Here is a 19,223-nt window from a genome sequence, read left to right on the forward strand (position 1 = left end):
CATAAGCTTCAATTGGCAATTGCAAATATTGTTGTACTTGTTTCAACCATGTTAGATTAAGAAAAAGAGAGCCAATATTGAACTCATTTCCCGTTCTTTCTCTTTTCACCCCAAATTAAGAGAGTTATCTAGACAAAATCAATGGAAACATAAATTAATCTCAACCCTCATATCAAGTGCAAAAATATTTCTTTTCATTTGAACATAAACTTAACACTAGAACAGAAGGGGATTACATGAAGTGATTATCTGAAATAAAATTTGCAATGAAACTTCTTGGAGAAGAAATTATAACCCAAATATTGGCTTCCTTGCTAGTTATATTAACCTCAAAGTATAAGATACTCCTACGTTACTAGAAACAAGAATTGTAAAATGGGTATGACATGAGAAACAAAAATTATCAGGGTTTGTACAAGTAACCTTTTTAGGTTTTTAAATATTTTAAAAATTAATAATGTGGAAATAATAATTCCAAACAAAGTAACCAATTTCATGCTCTTGGTTGCTTGACATGGTACCTTTCTATATTTCCTCCACAAGGGAATGGAGAGTTCCCACAAAGTTTTTAAGACTTCAATTTTGAGAACATAAGTAATTGATAAGGATGAAAGAAGAGTTCCAACCAAGGTTTTAAGACTTCAAATTTTTTATAACTTAAGTTCTTGAGAAGTAATTGAGAAGGTCAGTGTTCCCTTTATGATGGAAATAAAAGCACTCGCAATTTGCAATTAAATTCTCAAGAGTTAATCAAGAAAAAAAGGGCATGAAAATCAAAGAATGTGGATAAAGATAATTTCAACACAATAGGGGAAAAAAACAAAAACACAAAGAAAACCTGATGGATCCCAACCTTATTCAACTCTACTATGTGAACTATACATCATCAAAGTGATTATAGTGGATAAATTGGAATATAGAAGAATAATTCCATGTTCAATGCCCAATCTATGGAAATTTGATGTATTAAATCAAATTGAATATGAAGCACAAAAACAAATAATGCATAATACATTTCAAGTAGTTAGAAAAAACAAAAAGTAAAGGAAGACATTCGCTAGAAGAGAAAATGATTGGAAGAATGCTTACTTGGATCAATAAATGTGACCATACCAATGCCTTTGAAATCACAATTCCAATAGTTTTTGTCATGTATATGATAGTAACTATTCATTACAAATGAAGCATGGGAATGAATGGTATTTGGATTATAGAAAGGTCCACCCTAGTGAATTGAAGCACAATCTATACCACCCAACCAACAAGAAAAATCCAAAGACTCTTGAAGAACAGATGGATCGGAACTTGGTTAGGTAATGCAAACAAAAACACTTCAAAGGCCTCCCCTTGAACCTTTTGGTTGTCCCAAGAATAAATAAATTGAGCTAGGTGGTGGTCTTGAGTGAGGAGAATATGGTAGAGGAGGAGATGCACACCAACCAAAACTCAAATCTACATCATATCCATCCAGGTTTAGCAGCCCAAAGTTCCTCTCAGTGGTTGGCCCTGGCTTATGGTTCTCATTAAAAATTGTAAAAATAATAAAGTTCTCTATGACTCTATTAGGACTCATTGGAGTTCTTGCATTGGAAGTAACATGTTTGATGAATTTGGTGTTATAGTTTCTAGCATTCTCAGGATTCACTCCTATATCATCTGTGTCTCCTTTGGAAGGCCAACCGGTCTCAAAGACAGTTACAGGGATAGTGTCATTGTGACCCAAAGAAGCCATAACAGAGTAAATGGAATCAATTTGAGCATCTAACATATTGTTATAGGTGAACCCTTTTGGATCTGAAACCCCTGGAGACTGCCCAAAAAACACATAGTCCAATGAAAATTATTTGGGATTGTCTTTGTATGAAAAATCAGGATATGCATTCACCATGAATGGAGCACCTGTTGTTAGAGCCTAGATTTGTCTCAGGCTGAAAAGACAAGGTTCTAGGTCCACATCAAACCACGCTCAGCCTCATAGCTAGCCCTACGAGGACAGGAGAGGGCTCTCTCTGGGTCAACCTTAGCGAAAGATAATTAGATGGGACTGGAGAGGACTGATTTAGCAACTGATTTTAGGCTAGGTATTAAGTGCAAAGGGTTTGATTTGAGTTTTTTAGGGTTTTGTTGAAAAAATGGGAAAGGCAAATTTGGGCTCGGGGATGAGGCACAGTTTCTGCAGAGTTCCGATTGGGGATAGGAAGGAAATTGTTTTGATGCTTTAAAGTGAGTGAGATGGATAGATCAGACCAGCAAGGAGCTAAGGAGAGCAAGAGAGTCTCAAGAATTCTCCTTAAACAGATGAAAACATGAAAATTTAAACAAATTCAAAGGCAGAGCATAATAGTTATGGATTCTACCTTAATCACTCATTTGTTCAAATTCAGAAGAAGAAAGCTTTGAAAATGATACACATAACACTAAATAAACTCAAAATTACTCAGAGAAGCACACCATCGAAACATAAAGCCACATGGATCCCAAACAGTGCTCCAAAACCCTGGTCTTTCCTTAGCCAAAAATGCAGAAGTGAATGTATAATGGAGTGCCAAACTTTTCCCAAGAGTCCAACCCTGAAAATGACTTAGAAATTACATAATATAGGCAAGCCAGCCTATTCCCTTGCCTCTAGGGGTCGAGCTCATCATTCTAGGAGCTGTTTCAACCAATTCTAAACAAAGCACTAAAATCTAGGCAGTCAAAACAACTTGCCTCTATAAGGTAGGAAACTGATTCATTCATTAAATTTTCACTTTTTGGTGAATGAATCCTCTAGAACAAGTAAATAAGTACAAAAATTACATCATGTTCACCCAATTACATCAAGATAGATAAAAAATTACATCACAAAGCAAAAATAGTCAAACTGGCCAAATTTCTGAGCTAGAAGGTGGAAAATTGGTCAAAAAACCTCTGTGTGCCGCGCTAATTTCCGTATGCACCACGCCACTTTGATGCTGATTTTTAGGCACTTTCTGAAGCCCAAATTGCGTCCAAGTGTGCTTATTGGAAAGCCCTGCCTGTCTACTTTCCAACCCAAGTGGAATCTCTGAATGTGGTGCCCATTTGCCCCTCCAAAACCTCAATCTCCCAAGACTGCTTCCTGTGTGTGAAATTAGGGGCAGAGAGGTCATTTTTAAGGTGTTTTTGACCTCCTGAGGACTCAAAACTTGCCCAAACTTCTTGGCCATGCACAAACAGTCATGATTTTTCATGAAAAATCCAAAACTATAAACTTTTTTGCATTTGGAGCTTCCAATCATAAGCGCGCGGCGCATAGGGAGAAAAACCCTTTTTTTGCACAAAAATTTACAAAAATGCCAAAAATGCCCCAAATTCCTTGAAATTTGGGCTAGAGCTTCTTCATTAAGTGTTATGTTGGGCTAAAGAGGCCTCGGCCAATATCTGAAGACGATCGAGCTCCCTTTGCCTCTTTTGCTTCTTGATTGCCTTCCTCAATTTCGCCTTCAAATTCCTGATTCGGGCCTTGCACACCTTGTTTTGCGCCATGTAGTGGAAAGCCATGTGTCTCAGCAAGGCATGGTCTTTCTCAGCCTTGTCCAACAGCCTCTCTAAGCACATGTTAACTCTCTCGAGATTGGCCTCCCGATCCTCATTAATCTCTTGCTCCAATGATGTGAGCTCAATTCTTCTCCTTTGCGCAGCTTGGCGATTCTCGCGGATGTTTTGTAGCTCCATGATTGCTTGTTGATCCTCAAGTTGTTTGTTCCTCTGCTCCAAGTACTTCATGTTCCACTTATCCCTCTCTAATTCAAGGGATAAGGCTTCGATCTCTGTTTGCTGCTCCTCAATGATCTCTCTAAGTTTGGCGCTTTATGGACCTGTATCTGTATCTGTATCATGAATGAGAATGAAGTCGGTCTCTCATTCACCTGATGTCTCACCTGAAGGCCCCTCATCCTACATTGGCCTCTCGCCTTGGTCCTGTACCTGTGATGCTGATGGAGGAAGCGAGGCCCCTTCCACCCCGGGTGGAGATAACACTCGCTTTGCCACTGTAAACAAATGTCTGGTGCCTCTCTGATATGTGATGAATACCGGCACACTAGTAGTCTCATGGCGCTCATACTGATGAGAAGGTTCACCTTCATGCCTAACCTCTAATAATCTCCGTGAAGATCTAAAGAAGTCATGAGATATGAAATCATCCCAAGTGATGCCCTGTACTCCAAGCTGATGAACCACCAAATTCTTAATGAGAGCAAAATGATAGACAATGTTAAGTTCCTGCTGAGGGGTTTTATGCTGTATAAAGGTGGTTATCCTCTCTATGTTCTGGCAAATGAAATACGGAATGTTCATCATCCATACCCTGGTGAAATGCATGAGCAATCTGATGTGATAAGCATAAAGATGAGAGAACCGTCCCTCACAGCTGAAGTATTTCATAATCAATCTCATTAGTGGAGCATATTCATCTTTCAGATATCGGAATGGGAACACTCTTTTGAGCTACCTTAAGAAACTAGTTTTAATGTATGGCTCATAATGCTGCTGGTCAATCTTCTGTTTCTTGTGCCATGGTTCACCAATGTTCGGTATACCGGTTGCTAATGAGACAGATTCTAGTGTAAGTGTGAAGGTGACACCAGCCAAGATAGCTTGATCTCTGTGCAATTGCAGCACAAAAAGACAAGCCAACTCATGATGAAATTGGACACTAGCCACCTTGTGACAAAACTCATAGCATGAATGATGCTGAAAACACTGCATAGCAAGAGGGCAGGCCTACAATTCTGTAAGCGTGATCGGTTCTTCCCTAACATGTTTGCCACTTTTATGAGGCCTCCAGGGTGCCTGTTCTTCCAAGGGAGAGTCACTTTGGGTTTCAACTTCATAGTCCGATGAATGCTCAGATGCCATGGCTGCTGTACAATATACCTTGAAGAAAAGATGCTGCTGTATATGAACTGTGCTTGGACTACTCTTTAATGATGTATGAAACTGCTGTGTTGTAATGCAATATAGTTGGATTCTGCCACCAAGGGGAAAAAGCAAATGCAACTAGGGAATGTTAGGAAGGGGAAAACAGTAGGGGATTAGGGAATCTTGAAATAAATTTTATTAGGGAGAGGAGGGGAATTTTATGTATGGGAATAGGGTTTAGGGTTTGGGGTTGTTGTATAGGGTTGGGAGATTTGTATAAGGGCTAGGGTTTGGGGTTTTTACATTTGGAAATGTGTGGTAGGGAATTGGGAATAGGAGCTTAGTAATTTTTTAGGATAGGGAAGAATGCGATTAAGGAAAAATGGAATAAGGGAGAAGGGAATGATGGAAAGAAGGGAAAAATGTAATGGAGGGGGAACCTTGGTGCCAAAACAATGGATTTGCAACCCTAACAGCAATTGGCTTGAGGATTTTAGAGGTAGGGTTTGAGAGTTTTTGTTGCAACCATTATCACCCATATATCACCATCACTTATCATAAAATTTAATGCAACATCAAGAAGTATGGTCTACCTGGAAATCCACGCAAGGAATGAGCAAGTTGGTGAAATTTGAAACAATTTCGGGCTTTGGACTATATGCGCCGCGCCAATAACCTAGTGCACCATGCGCTTCTAGTGCGCTGCGCCCGTTCAAAATAACACTGGGCAGTTTCTCCCAGTGCGCGCGCCACCTGTTCTGTGCACCGCGCCGGCTAGTTGCAACCAATTTCTCTCCAAAACATGCACTGCTCACCCAATTTGCTTTGAAATGCTTTTCTCCAACCTTGGCATGCAAAATGACATTCATCTTCATGGAAAAACCTTTATAAAGACATCAATTTGATTTTTGGTTCTCCAAAACCCATTTTTGTAATGTTTTGCAAATGGCACTTTTTCACAATTAATAGAACTCTGACTTTTTGTTTCCTTCTTGATTTTTGGTTGAAATGATGAATTTTTTGCAAATTTTTTGCAGGAATAGCTGACATGTGATTTGGAAAAGGAGACCAGGGCTGCGCCTGAAGAATTCAAGAACTGAAAATTTTGGAAAATTATTACAAAAAACAAAATGTCGACTCTGTTTTGAAGAAAAGTCATAATTCATCCATATGACGATAAAAATATTTGGAAATAACAACTTATCAAGGACCTCCCTCTGGCCTGCTAGCTTTATTAGACTTTGTTGAAGACCAAATTGACATAACCCTAGACCTAATGACTAAAATGACTGTTATGACCTAGAAACTGAAATAGGACTGCAAATGACTTTTAAGACTTGATTTTGATGAACAGACCTGAGCCAGTACTGTAAAGCATGAGGGGGATGAATGACAAAAGCCCTTCCGACAGATTTATGGCATGCTCCTAACGGAATGCAACTGATCGAGCGAAATGGACACCTAAACATGAAATGCAAAAAGAGTTTTGATCTCTGATGGAGGGATGACCAGACCGACTCTAACATTGGCTCCAATGGGGATGGTAGCTCCTTGGAGGTGCCAAGAACGGCAGATCTCTGGAAGAGCTAGACAGTGCCTCCGTCCATTGGGCTATGGAGTCATTATCTCGACAAACAACACAAGACTTTGACTCATTTATTGACTGAAACCTGACTCAAACTAACTCGATGCAATACTGAAATGATTGAAAAAACTTGACTCTAACAAACTAACTCAAAATACTAAGACCTGAACTTAAAACTTAAAGCTTGGTGGCAGTACTTGACCACCTGTGTTTCTTACAAGATAATATATCATCAAACTATATCAAAATGCCAATGTAACCAATCAAGAAGATGGCTTCTTGACTGATTCTTCCAATCAGATCTTCTGGTCAACAATAGATACTTGTAACTGGGCATCCAAAAACATAATTGACCATGATCTCCTTCATCACTGAACACTGCAATAATCACCTTCACTGCTGACTGCAACAGATTTTCCATTGGATCATGAAAAACATGAAGATTTGCCATTGCCACCTCCTGCTGAGAAAACAAGATGTCTTTTTCTTTTGATTCTGATCTTCCTTCATAATGTACTTCAGAAAAAGTATGGTCCTGGTCCTCAAAAAATTCTGAACAAGTAGATGAGCAGATCTCCTCTTGAAAGAACATTTCAAAACATGAGACATATGAAGAAGAATTTGAAAGGGAATCCTGAATGGTCTGATCTTCGGCAGTCTGAATATATTGTAGATCATCTTCATATGATATGACAACCAGATTCTCATTACATTCATCAATCATAAGAAAAGAAACTTCAGATGTTTCGTGAAACCCAACACTATCATTTATATCATCTACCAACGATGCATCCAAGGAAACCTTTTCACTTACTTGAACAAATTTTTCATCTTTTTTTCATGAATTGACTAGATTACCTTGTTATGAAGCCTGTGTTCTGATGAGATGAGGGAAGTTAGGTCTGTAACTCTATCTTCTTCATTTGAGCCGACTCCAACAATGTAATTCTCTTCTATGAGATCCGGAACAACATGTTTTCCTCATCACAATCTGTCTCTCGATCTGATTTATCATCATCATTTTCTGAGATTGGAACATCATTTTCATGCGTATCCTCTTTTATTTCAACTAGATCTGAAATAAAACTTCTTCTTTCATCATTTTCAGCCATATGGAAATCTTCAACTTGCTGATTTTGATCCTGCTACAAAGTTTCCTCTAAGAGTTCTGTGTGCTGCTGAAACGGATTTTCATACAAGGCTTCCATGATCTCATCATCCATGAAATTATCATCTTCATAATATTTCTCAAGGATTTCAATAAAACCATAAGCATGCTTGCAACAATATTGAACGAAATTTAATTATGGATAAGATTCTTTATACATTTCAAAGAACATGGTATGAAAATCTTTCAAACAGTAAATACAAGCAGGCGGCAAACTTTCATACCAAGATTGGGCTTCACCTTCCAGAGTGGCCAGGAATATTTTCATCAAGCAATCTTTGGGAAAATCAACTTTCAATTTGCGAATATGCATGTGAAATCTAACCAGATGTAAAGCAACATCCTTTCTACCATCATCTTTAAATGTAGGAAAATTCCTTGACCAATCTACCTTCGGAATCTTATTTGGAAATCCTGGAATGTGATCTCGGCTCATGGGAGCATATCTTCTTGCAACCCGATCCATCTTGAAAATCTCAAAGCTACTAATCTTCCTGCAGTGGAGTCACCATGAAGCATTGATCTCTGGATTTTTCAGTGAATGAAGTTGCCAGGTGAATGATTTCAGCCTTCTTATGCCTGATCGTTGTCCACCATCAACAATCAGATCTGAACTTGATACATGTACTAGGGCAATTAACAAGTTAGATGTCACATTTACAAGCTAGACCGGAGATTGACTGAAGCAGCGTTTATCTACTTGCGCTAATGCAAAGCAAAAGCGTTTCGAAGGATACCTGGGATAATTTCAGGCTCTCTCTGTAGCTTATAAAACAAATGACATCAACAAGCAAACCATTTTCTTCCCCAGTATGGTCGCCACTATGTTAGAGCCTAGATTTGTCTCAGGCTGAAAAGACAAGGTTCTAGGTCCACATCAAACCACGCTCAGCCTTGTAGATAGCCCTACGAGGACAGGAGAGGGCTCTCTCCGGGTCAACCTCAGCGAAACATAATTAGATGGGGCTGGAGATGACTGATTTAGAAACTAATTTTAGGCAAGGTATTAAGTGCAAAGGGTTTGATTTGTGTTTTTTAGGGTTTCGTTGAAAAAATGGGAAAGGCAAATTTGGGCTCAGGGATGAGGCATAGTTTTTGCAGAGTTCCGATTGGGGCAAGGAAGGAAATCATTTTGATGCTTTAAAGTGAGTGAGATGGATAGATAAGACTGGCGAGGAGCTAAGGAGAGCAAGAGAGTCTCAAGAATTCTCCTTAAACAGATGAAAACATGAAAATTTAAACAAATTCAAAGGTAGAGCATAACAGTTATGGATTCTACCTTAATCACTCATTTGTTCAAATTTAGAAGAAGAAAGCTTTGAAAATGATACACATAACACTAAATAAAATTACAATTACTCAGAGAAGCACACCATCAAAACATAAAGCCACATGGATCCCAAACAGTGTGCAAAACCCTGGTCTTTCCTTAGCCAAAAATGCAGAAGTGAATGTACAATAGAGTGCCAAACTTTTCCCAAGAGACCAACCCTGAAAATGACTTATAAATTACATAATATAGGCACGCCAATCTATTCCCTTGCCTCTAGGGGTCGAGCTCATCATTCTAGGATCTGTTTCAACCAATTCTAAACAAAGCACTAAAATCTAGGCAGTCAAAACAACTTGCCTCTATAAGGTAGGAAACTGATTCATTCATTAAATTTTCACTTTTTGGTGAATGAATCCTCTAGAACAAGTAAATAAGTACCAAAATTACATCATTTTCACCCAATTACATCAAGATAGATAAAAAATTACATCACAAAGCAAAACTAGTCAAACTGGCCGAATTTCTGAGCTAGAAGGTGGAAAATTGGTCAAAAAACCTTTGTTCGTCGCGCCAATTTCTGTATGCATTGTGCCACTTTGATGCTGATTTTGAGGGACTTTCTGAAGTCCAAATTGAGCCCAAGTGTGCTTGTTGGAAAGACCTACCTGTCTACTTTCCAACCCTGGTAGAATTTCTGAATTTCGTGCCCATTTGCCCCTCCAAAACCTCAATCTCCCAAGACTGCTTCCTGTGTGTGAAATTAGGGGCAGAGAGGTCATTTTTAGGGTGTTTTTTTACCTCCTGAGGACTCAAAACTTGCCCAAACTTCTTGGCCATGCACCAAAAGTCATGATTTTTCATGGAAAATCCAAAACTATAAACTTTTTTGCATTTGGAGCTTCCAATCATAAGCGCGCGCCACGTGGCGTGGCGCACAGGGAGAAAAAACCTGTCTTTTGCACAAAAATTTACAAAAATGCCAAAAATGCCCCAAATTCCTTGAAATTTGGGCTGGAGCTTCTTCATTAAGTGTTATGTTGGGCTAAAGAGGCCTCGGCCAATATATGAAGATGATCGAGCTCCCTTTGCCTCTTTTGCTTCTTGATTGCCTTCCTTAATTTCGCCTTCAAATCCCTGATTCGGGCCTTGCACACCTTGTTTCGTGCCATGTAGTGGAAAGCCATGTGTCTCAGAAACGCATGGTCTTTGTCAGCCTTGTCCAATAGCCTCTCTAAGTGCATGTTAACTCTCTCGAGATTGGCCTCCCGATCCTCATTAATCTCTTGCTCCAATGATGTGAGCTCAATTCTTCTCCTTTGCGCAGCTTGGTGATTCTCGCGGATGTTTTGTAGCTCCATTATTGCTTGCTGATCCTCAAGCTTATTTTTCCTCTGCTCCAAGTACTTCATGGTCCACTTAGCCCTCTCTAAGTCAAGGGATAAGGCTTCAATCTCTGTTTGCTGCTCCTGGATGATCTCTCTAAGTTTGGCGCTTTGTGGACCTGTATCTGTATCTGTATCATGAATGAGAATGAAGTTGGTCTCTCGTTCACCTGATGGCTCACCTGAAGGCCCCTCATCCTGCATTGGCCTCTCACCTTGGTCCTGTACCTGTGATGCTGATGGAGGAAGCGAGGCCCCTTCCACCCCAGGTGGAGATAACACTCGTTTCGCCGCTACAAACAAATGTCTGGTGCCTCTCTGATATGTGATGAATACCAACACACTAGCAGTTTCATGGCGCTCGTACTGATTAGAAGGTTCACCTTCATGCCTAACCTCTGATAATCTCCATGAAGCTTTGAAGAAGTCACAAGAGATGAAATCATCCCAAGTGATGCCCTGTACTCCAAGCTGATGAACCACCAAAATCTTAATGAGAGCAAAATGATAGACACTGTTAAGTTGCTGCTGAGGGGTTTTGTGTTGTATAAAGGTGGTCATCCTCTTATGTTCCGGAAAATGAAATACGGAATGTTCATCATCCGTACCCTAGTGAAATGCATGAGCAATCTGATGTGATAAGCATAAAGACGAGAGAACCGTCCCTCACAGCTGAAGTATTTCATAATCAATCTCTTTAGTGGAGCATATTCATCTTTCAGATATCGAAATGGGAACACTCTTTTGAGCTACCTTAAGAAACTGGTTTTAATGTATGGCTCATAATGCTGCCGGTCAATCTTCTGTTTCTTGTGCCATGGTTCAGCAATGTTCGGTATACCGGTTGCTAATGAGACAGATTATGGTGTAAGTGTGAAGGTGACACCAGCCAAGATAGCTTGATCTCTGTGCAAGTGCAGCACAAAAAGATGAGCCAACTCATGATGAAATTGGACACTAGCCACCTTTTGACAAAACTCATAGAATGACTGATGCTGAAAACACTGCATAGCAAGAGGGCAGACCTGCAATTCTGTAAGGGTGATTGGTTCTTCCCTAACATGTCTACCACTTTTATGAGGCCTCCGGGGTGCCTGTTCTTCCAAGGGAGAGTCACTTTGGGTTTCCACCTCATAGTCTGATGAATGCTCAGATGCCATGGCTGCTGTACAATATACCTTGAAGAAAAGATGCTGTTGTATATGAACTGTGCTTGGACTGCTCTTTAATGATGTATGAAACTGCTGTGTTGTAATGCAATATAGTTGGATTTTGCCACCAAGGGGAAAAAGCAAATGCAACCAGGGAATGTTAGGAAGGGGAAAACAGTAGGGGATTAGGGAATGTTGAAATAAATTTTATTAGGGAGAGGAGGGGGATTTTATGTATGGGAATAGGGTTTAGGTTTTGCGGTTGTTGTATAGGGTTGGGAGATTTGTATAAGGGCTAGGGTTTGGGGTTTTTACATTTGGAAATGTGTGGTAGGGAATTGGGAATAGGGGCTTAGTAATTTTTTAGGATAGGGAAGAATGAGATTAAGGAAAAATGGAATAAGGGAGAAGGGAATGATGGAAAGAAGGGAAAAATGGAATGGAGGGGGAACCTTGGTACCAAAACAATGGATTTGCAACCCTAATAGCAATTGGCTTGAGGAATTTTAGAGGTAGGGTTTGAGAGTTTTTGTTGCAACCATTATCACCCATATATCACCATCACTTATCATAAAATTTAATGCAACATCAAGAAGAATGGTCTACCTGTCAAATCCACACAAGGAATGAGCAAGTTGGTGAAATTTGAAACAATTTTGGGCTTTGGACTGTATGCGCCACACCAATAACCCAGTGCACCGTGCGCTTCCAGTGCGCCGCGCTCGTTCAAAATAACACTGGGCAGTTTCTCCCAGTGCGCCATGCCACCTGTTCCGTGCGCTGCGCCGGCTAGTTGCAACCAATTTCTCTCCAAAACACACATTGCTCACCCAATTTGCTTTGAAATGCTTTTCTCCAACCTTGGCATGCAAAATGACATTCATCTTCATGGAAAAACCTTTATAAAGACATCAATTTGATTTTTGGTTCTCCAAAACCCATTTTTGTAATGTTTTGCAATTGGCACTTTTTCACAATTAATAGAACTCTGACTTTTTGTTTCCTTCTTGATTTTTGGTTGAAATGATGAATTTTTTGGCAAATTTTTTGCAGGAATAGCTGACATGTGATTTGGCAAAGGAGACCAGGGTTGTGCCTGAAGAATTCAAGAACTGAAAATTTTGGAAAATTATTACAAAAAACAAAATGTCGACTTGTCTTCAAAACAGAGTTTTGAAGAAAAGTCATAATCCATCCATATGACGATAAAAATCTTTGAAATAAAAACTTATCAAGGACCTCCCTCTAGCCTGCTGGCTTTATTAGACTTTGTTGAAGACCAAATTGACATAACTCTAGACCTAATGACTAAAATCACTGTTATGACCTAGAAACTGAAACAGACTGCAAATGACTTTTAAGACTTGATTTTGATGAACAGACCTGAGCCAACAGCGTAAAGCATGAGGGGGATGAATGAAAAAAGCCCTTCCGATAGATTTATGGCATGCTCCTAACGGAATTCAACTGATCGAGCGAAATGGACACCTAAACATGAAATGCAAAAAGAGTTTTGATCTCTGACAACGGGATGACCTGACCGACTCTAACACCTGTATCATCCAAGAATTTGAGGAGAGGCTTCATAATTCGTACCAAACTAGTAGAAAATGTGGAGGCTAGAGGAAAGGAACCTGAAAGGATAGCCATACTATGTGGAGTAAATACCTTAATCTTATCGTCCAAGCCTAAAGCAACCAAACCAAAATGAACCTTATATATTGCAAACACTAGAGAAGAGTATAACGACCCATCACTATTTGTAAGGACCTCATTCCCTACGGTGATCTGAATTATTAAGGTTGAAGGGTAGTAAGGAGTAATCCTTTGAGCCACCCAAGCTTAGCCTATAGTTGGGATTTCACTTATCCTCTGGAATTTCTCATTCTCAAGACCCACAACAACTACAATGTCTGTGTTGGAAAATATTTTCAATATAGAGGGATCTGAGTTGTAGATCTTGACTCTATTGACAATGGTGTTTCCAACCATCTTGGCTACTTGCTCCGATGATGGAAAATTGTTCCCTTCCATTCCATAGTTTACACTGATTCTAGGGTTTGGCTGCGGTGATGCCTCCAACTCATTTTCCCCTACAATGTGAAATAGAAAACAACAAGCAACCATAACTCACGTTAACCCAATTTTCACCTTAACGAATTGAAGCACAATCTACACCACCTAGTCCATAAGAAAAATCCAAAGAATCTTGAATAACAAATGGATTAGAAGTTGGTTTGGCAATGCCATAAACAACACTACCAATGCCTCCCATTTAACCTTTTTGTGGTCCTAAGAATAATGAAATTGGGCAAGGCGGTGGGCTTGCATGAGGTGAATATGGTGGAGGAGGAGATACACACCAACCACAACTCAAATCTACATCATATCCATCCAGGTTTAGCAGCCCAAAGTTCCTCTCAATGGTTGGCCCTGGCTTATGGTTCTCATTAAAAATTGAAAAAACAATAAATTTCTTTATGACTCTATAAGGAATCATAAAATTTCTTTCATTGGAAGTAACATGCTTGATGTTTTTGATGTTATTGATTCTAGCATTCTTAGGATTCACTCTTATATCATCTGTGTCTCCTTTGGAAGGCCAACTAGTCTCAAAGACAGTTACAGGGATAGTGTCATTGTGACCCAAAGAAACCATAGTAGAGTAAATGGAATCAATTTGAGCATCTAGCATATTGTTATAGGTGAACCCTTTTGGATCTGAAACCCCTGGAGACTGCCCAAACAACACATAGTCCAATGAAACTTCTTTGGGATTGTCTCTGTATGAAAAATAAGGATATGAATTCACCATGAATGGAGCACCTGTATCATCCAAGAATTTGAGGAGAGGCTTCATAATTGGTACCAAACCAGTAGAAAATTGTGAGGCCGGAGGAAAGGAACTTGAAAGGATAGCCATACTATGTGGAGTAGATACCTTAATCTTGTCGTCCAAGCCTAAAGCAACCAAACCAGAATGAATGTTATTGCAAGCACTAGAGAAGAGTCTAATGACCCATCACTATTTGTAAGGACCTCATTCCCTACGGTGATCAGAATTATTAAGGTTGAAGGGTAGTAAGGAGAAATCCTTTGAGCCACCCAAGCTTGGCCTGCAGTTGGGCTTTCACTTATCCTCTGGACTTTCTCATTCTCAAGACCCACAACAACTGCAATGCCTGTGTTGGAAAATGCTTGCAGTATAGAGGGATCTGAGTTGTAGATCTTGACTCTATTGACAATGGTGTTTCCAAGCATCTTGGCTACCTACTCCAGTGATGGAAAATTATTCCCTTCTATTCCATAGTTTACACCAATTCCAGGGTTTGGTTGTGGTGATGCCTCCGACTCATTTTCCCCTGCAATGTGAAATACCAAAAAACATACAACCATAACCCACATTAACCCAATTTTCAGCCTTAATGGATGCAGGAACCCTTCAAATTTCAAAAACCCACATTAACACAACATGTAGCCATTGATGCTTCAAAAGACAGAGTTTGTATATATATGCAATGGATAATGAAGTTCTTAGATCGAGTTCTTACCTGTTGAAATCAAAAGAACCAAAATATAGACAACAACCAATAGATTTTTACATGAATGCACTCTCTGATAATCCATCTTGAATAAAGATACAGTCCTGAGACCTTCAATGTACCTCTAGAATACTATCGTTATTGGCTTAGAATGATCAATTCTTGATTCTCTGTGCATTACACCCATACCAAATTCTTTGTCTGAAATTTTCGTCTGAATCCGAGACAAAGATACTATCTAATCTAATCCACTCACATTGATCAGTAAAGTCCCATACAACTTCCTCTATAACAAGCCTTTGGTATGAAGCAACTAGGTGTATATTATCTAATAACATGAATCCAACTAAGTCTCTTGGGAGCTATTTCAAGTTGGTAATGCGGAAACTGATTAAACAATGAAACTGAAAATGATGAAAGTGTAGTGTTAGTAAGAATTCTAAGGAAAAAGAAATTGTATATAGCACTTAAAATATGAGTTGGACCAAATTGTTACTTATGCCTTAGAATCGAAGGTGACTATGACCCCCTGAAACATTTTTTGGATAACCTAAAGGAAATAAGTAATAACTCTAAAATGAATGCCTAAGATATAATACAAAAATCACAAAGAAATCTTGATCATTATACTACTAGAGAATTCAACCCACAGTGGGAGAGCTCAAATGAGATTAGTGGCGAGCCAAAAAGAAAAAAGTGTTTTTGTGGCGGGGGTTTAATAATCCTTCCTTCCAACTACCTTCTAAAATTGCCTTCTTCTGGTCGAAGGGTTGATCATATCCCAATCATCTAACATATAATCTAATGGCACAGACTGATGATAGGTAGCACCAAGGAGTGTTCTTCTCAGAGGGAAAGCCTTATGGCGTAAAAATAAATACTTCAAAATTAAGCAAGGAGAAGACAAGAGATGGAAAAAGGGTGAATTAGATAATATATATTTTTTTAATAAAAGTCAAAAGAAAATACAAAACAAAAAAGCTAAAAATTCATGACAAAATGAGAAGTGAAGAAAGAAACAAAAACAAATTCAAATGAGGAGATTTATACAATCATTATACAACACATCACACGTAATGAGAATAATATTGGGAAGAAGAAACAAAAAAAAAAGAAAATGTTAAATGTTATTATCATTATTATTCACGTTATTAACATTAATTCATTAATATAACAAGAAAAATAATTACTTTGCACTTTCAAACCGTTATCTTCGTTAAAATTATAAAAATGTTTACTAAATTTAACTAGTTATATATTTACTTTTCAATTTGCAAACATAGAGAAAAAAAAGAAACAAAAAACCAAATACTTATTTTTTTCAGAAGAAAAAAACATTGCTTCTATTATAAATAAAAACAGTACATATACATGGTTCATAGCTTCATCCATCCAGTCAAATATGTGTTGGATTAGTAAGTTCCAGAGTATTATAAAAAATTAAACCAGACTATCCAATCAGATAATAAAAACTTAGATATTGTCCAAAATTAAGCACAAAGTCAAAGCATAATTTGAGTACTATGGAAAAACAAAATTTGCAGCATATTGTAAAAAAGATAGAAAGCATCAAAAAAAATTGTGGCGATATAGAGACCTGCATGTGGGGAGACATGGTTTTCAAGGTAAGCAAAGTTGACCCTCCTCCAAGACCCTATTTTCAACCAAATATATGTATTTTATTTTACCAGAATCATATCTCAGACTGCCCTTGGAGAGGCTATCAACCTTTGTGTTACCTTCCCTATATATATGCATGATAGTGTATGTGAGAAGAAATCTCAAGATGTGCTTGATCCTCCTGAGCCACCCCAAGAGAAGGGGGGGAAAAAATCAAAAATACCCATGATTTAAGCAAAGTCTTTCGATAGAAATCACATAAGAGAATTTTTTAGCTGAAACGTTTCGAATACAGAAAAAAATCCCCATGATGTCGTCGATCAATGCCTTTGAATCCCCATATATATTTAGAGAGTTAATGTTTTTTTGTGTAGCGAACCAGAGTAACCCCCATAAATCCATAGCCTCCACCTTGGTGTTGGATCCAGAGCCTCCATGCCACCATAAGTGATATTCAGTAGTCCAGTCAATGCGGAGCACTGCACCACACCCGCAGATTCCCAATTGGGAAGCACCATCAAAGAAGCCAACAGGGGGAGTACATTTCATGGGCTTCATCCTGTAGGATCAGTTGTAAGAATTTACAGTATCTGTGGAGGTGGCCTTCATCCAAGTTAGAACCTTGTGTATTAACCAGGAGTATTCAACTTTACGTCCCTCAAATATGAACCCGTTTCGAGCTCTCCATATTTCCCAGATGATGAATAGTGGGAGGGTCCATTGTTCCTGCTGACCCTTCATCCATTCAATCATGAACTCTTCAAAGTTGCCAATCCTCTAGAAAGTGAACTTAAAAACATCAGCAAAAAAGTTCCAAATGCAGATAGTGAAAGAACACTGGAAGAACAAATGAATGGTTGTCTCAGAGTCTGCCATGCAAAGTATACATATACCTGGCCCCATATGTCCCCTTTTCGCAGATTATCCCAAGTGAGAATCTTGTTTCTCCAAACCAGCCAGGAAAATAGGATAATCTTTGTGGGGATCTTCCATTTCCAAATCTTGGCAAACCACGATCTTTCCAAAGGGATTTCAGATAGAGTCATTAACCACATGTATGTATCAGCCACAATAGGAGCCCCTTTTGACAGCCTCCTGAACCATCTTAAACTGTCACCCCCACGGTCAAAACAAGGCCTTGCATTGTTCAATAAATTGATGTATGTGCTCCATTCCATGGCACAGTTACCCACCAGATGTAAATCCACAACATTTTTCCAAACCGGGCATCCCGACTCCCACCTGTGTATAATTTGTGAAAGGTAGAAATAACCTCCACGATGAATCATGGATAGAGTCTACTCTCCCAAAGTATTTCCAATGGTAACTCCCATCACCAGATCTGAGCCTATCATGATTTTGTGGCCATTCCCAAAACTCCAGACCATCCCATTGCGCCAACATTCCCAGATTTTTTGGAACGATCTCCAGATCAAAGATCCTCTAGACAGATGACTATTGATGTCTCTGTAAACGTGTTATGGTTCACAACCTCTCAAGTATTTATGTTTAAATATCTCCTGCCAAATCCCACATCCCCAAATAGCACGCCACAGAGATTTGATAAGTAGTGCCTTCCCAAATATGCACTAGTCCAGTAAGCCCCATCCCCCCCAGTCCTTTGGAATCATCAGAGCATCCCATTTGCAAAGGTGGTATTTAAATCGCAAGTTATTCCCAGCCTAGAGGAACTTTGCAATAATGCAATGGATCTGATTTTGTATCGAAACCAAAATTTGATACACATGTACCCAGTAGATAGCCAACTATTGTGAGACATCGAGAGTGAGGATATATCTACCTCCCAATGAGAGGAAGCGATTTGTCCAGGAGCACAGTTTATTTTTATATTTTTCCACCAGCCACATCCAATCCTCTGGGAAATAACAATTGGGCTTGAGTCAGAAGCCAAGGTAAGTGAAGCCCGTCTGAATTGGAGCCTTTTGTACATCAAATAGTGCCACAATATATTCAATGTCCTACATGTCCCCATTAGAAAAATATAAAGTGGACTTACTTCCATTTGTAATCAATCCTGAAGCATCACCAAATTTGCCGAGAATCTGATGAAGGGCACACCATTGGGATATGGAAATAATGCCAAATGTCTAGATATCATCAACAAAAAACAAATGAGTAATGCATATGTGCCTAGTGATCTTGATACCTTGGAACCAATTGAGTTCTTTTCCTTCCTTAATCTTTAAACTGAGGCCATCCAAGGCTAGAATGAAAGTGAGAGGTGAGAGTGAGCATCCTTACCTAAGGCCCCTTTTTGCACGAAAAAATGTAGAGGGAAATCCATTGATCAGGACAACAAAATTTGCCGAAGTGATACATGCCATTATCCATGCAACATTATGAGTTTGTAACCCAATATTATGTAACAAAAGGTGAATATAGGACCAATCCACACAATCATATGCCTTGTGGAGATCAATATTCATAACTAAGGCCTCTTTTTTCTAAGTATGGATTGTATGTATAGCTTCCTGAGCCTGTTACGCAACCAAATAGAAGAAAATATAGAGTAACGACTTCAAATCATCCTCTTCGAGGGGGAAACCTCCTTTACATTACACAAATGAACAATTCTTGGATGATACAAATGACAAGAC

At 39.0% G+C, this 19,223-nt stretch overlaps 1 pseudogene; it reads right to left on the reverse strand.

Annotated features, from left to right (window-relative positions):
* Positions 1-1,057: 1,057 nt before the first annotated feature.
* Positions 1,058-13,718, reverse strand: LOC149228059 (glucan endo-1,3-beta-glucosidase 11 pseudogene; annotated as a pseudogene).
* Between the last annotated feature and the right edge of the window lie 5,505 nt (positions 13,719-19,223).

Source organism: Pinus tabuliformis, chromosome J (assembly GCF_031772625.1).
Source record: "Pinus tabuliformis cultivar Carrire ecotype Pingquan chromosome J, CPIR1, whole genome shotgun sequence".
Classification (NCBI taxonomy): domain Eukaryota; kingdom Viridiplantae; phylum Streptophyta; class Pinopsida; order Pinales; family Pinaceae; genus Pinus; species Pinus tabuliformis.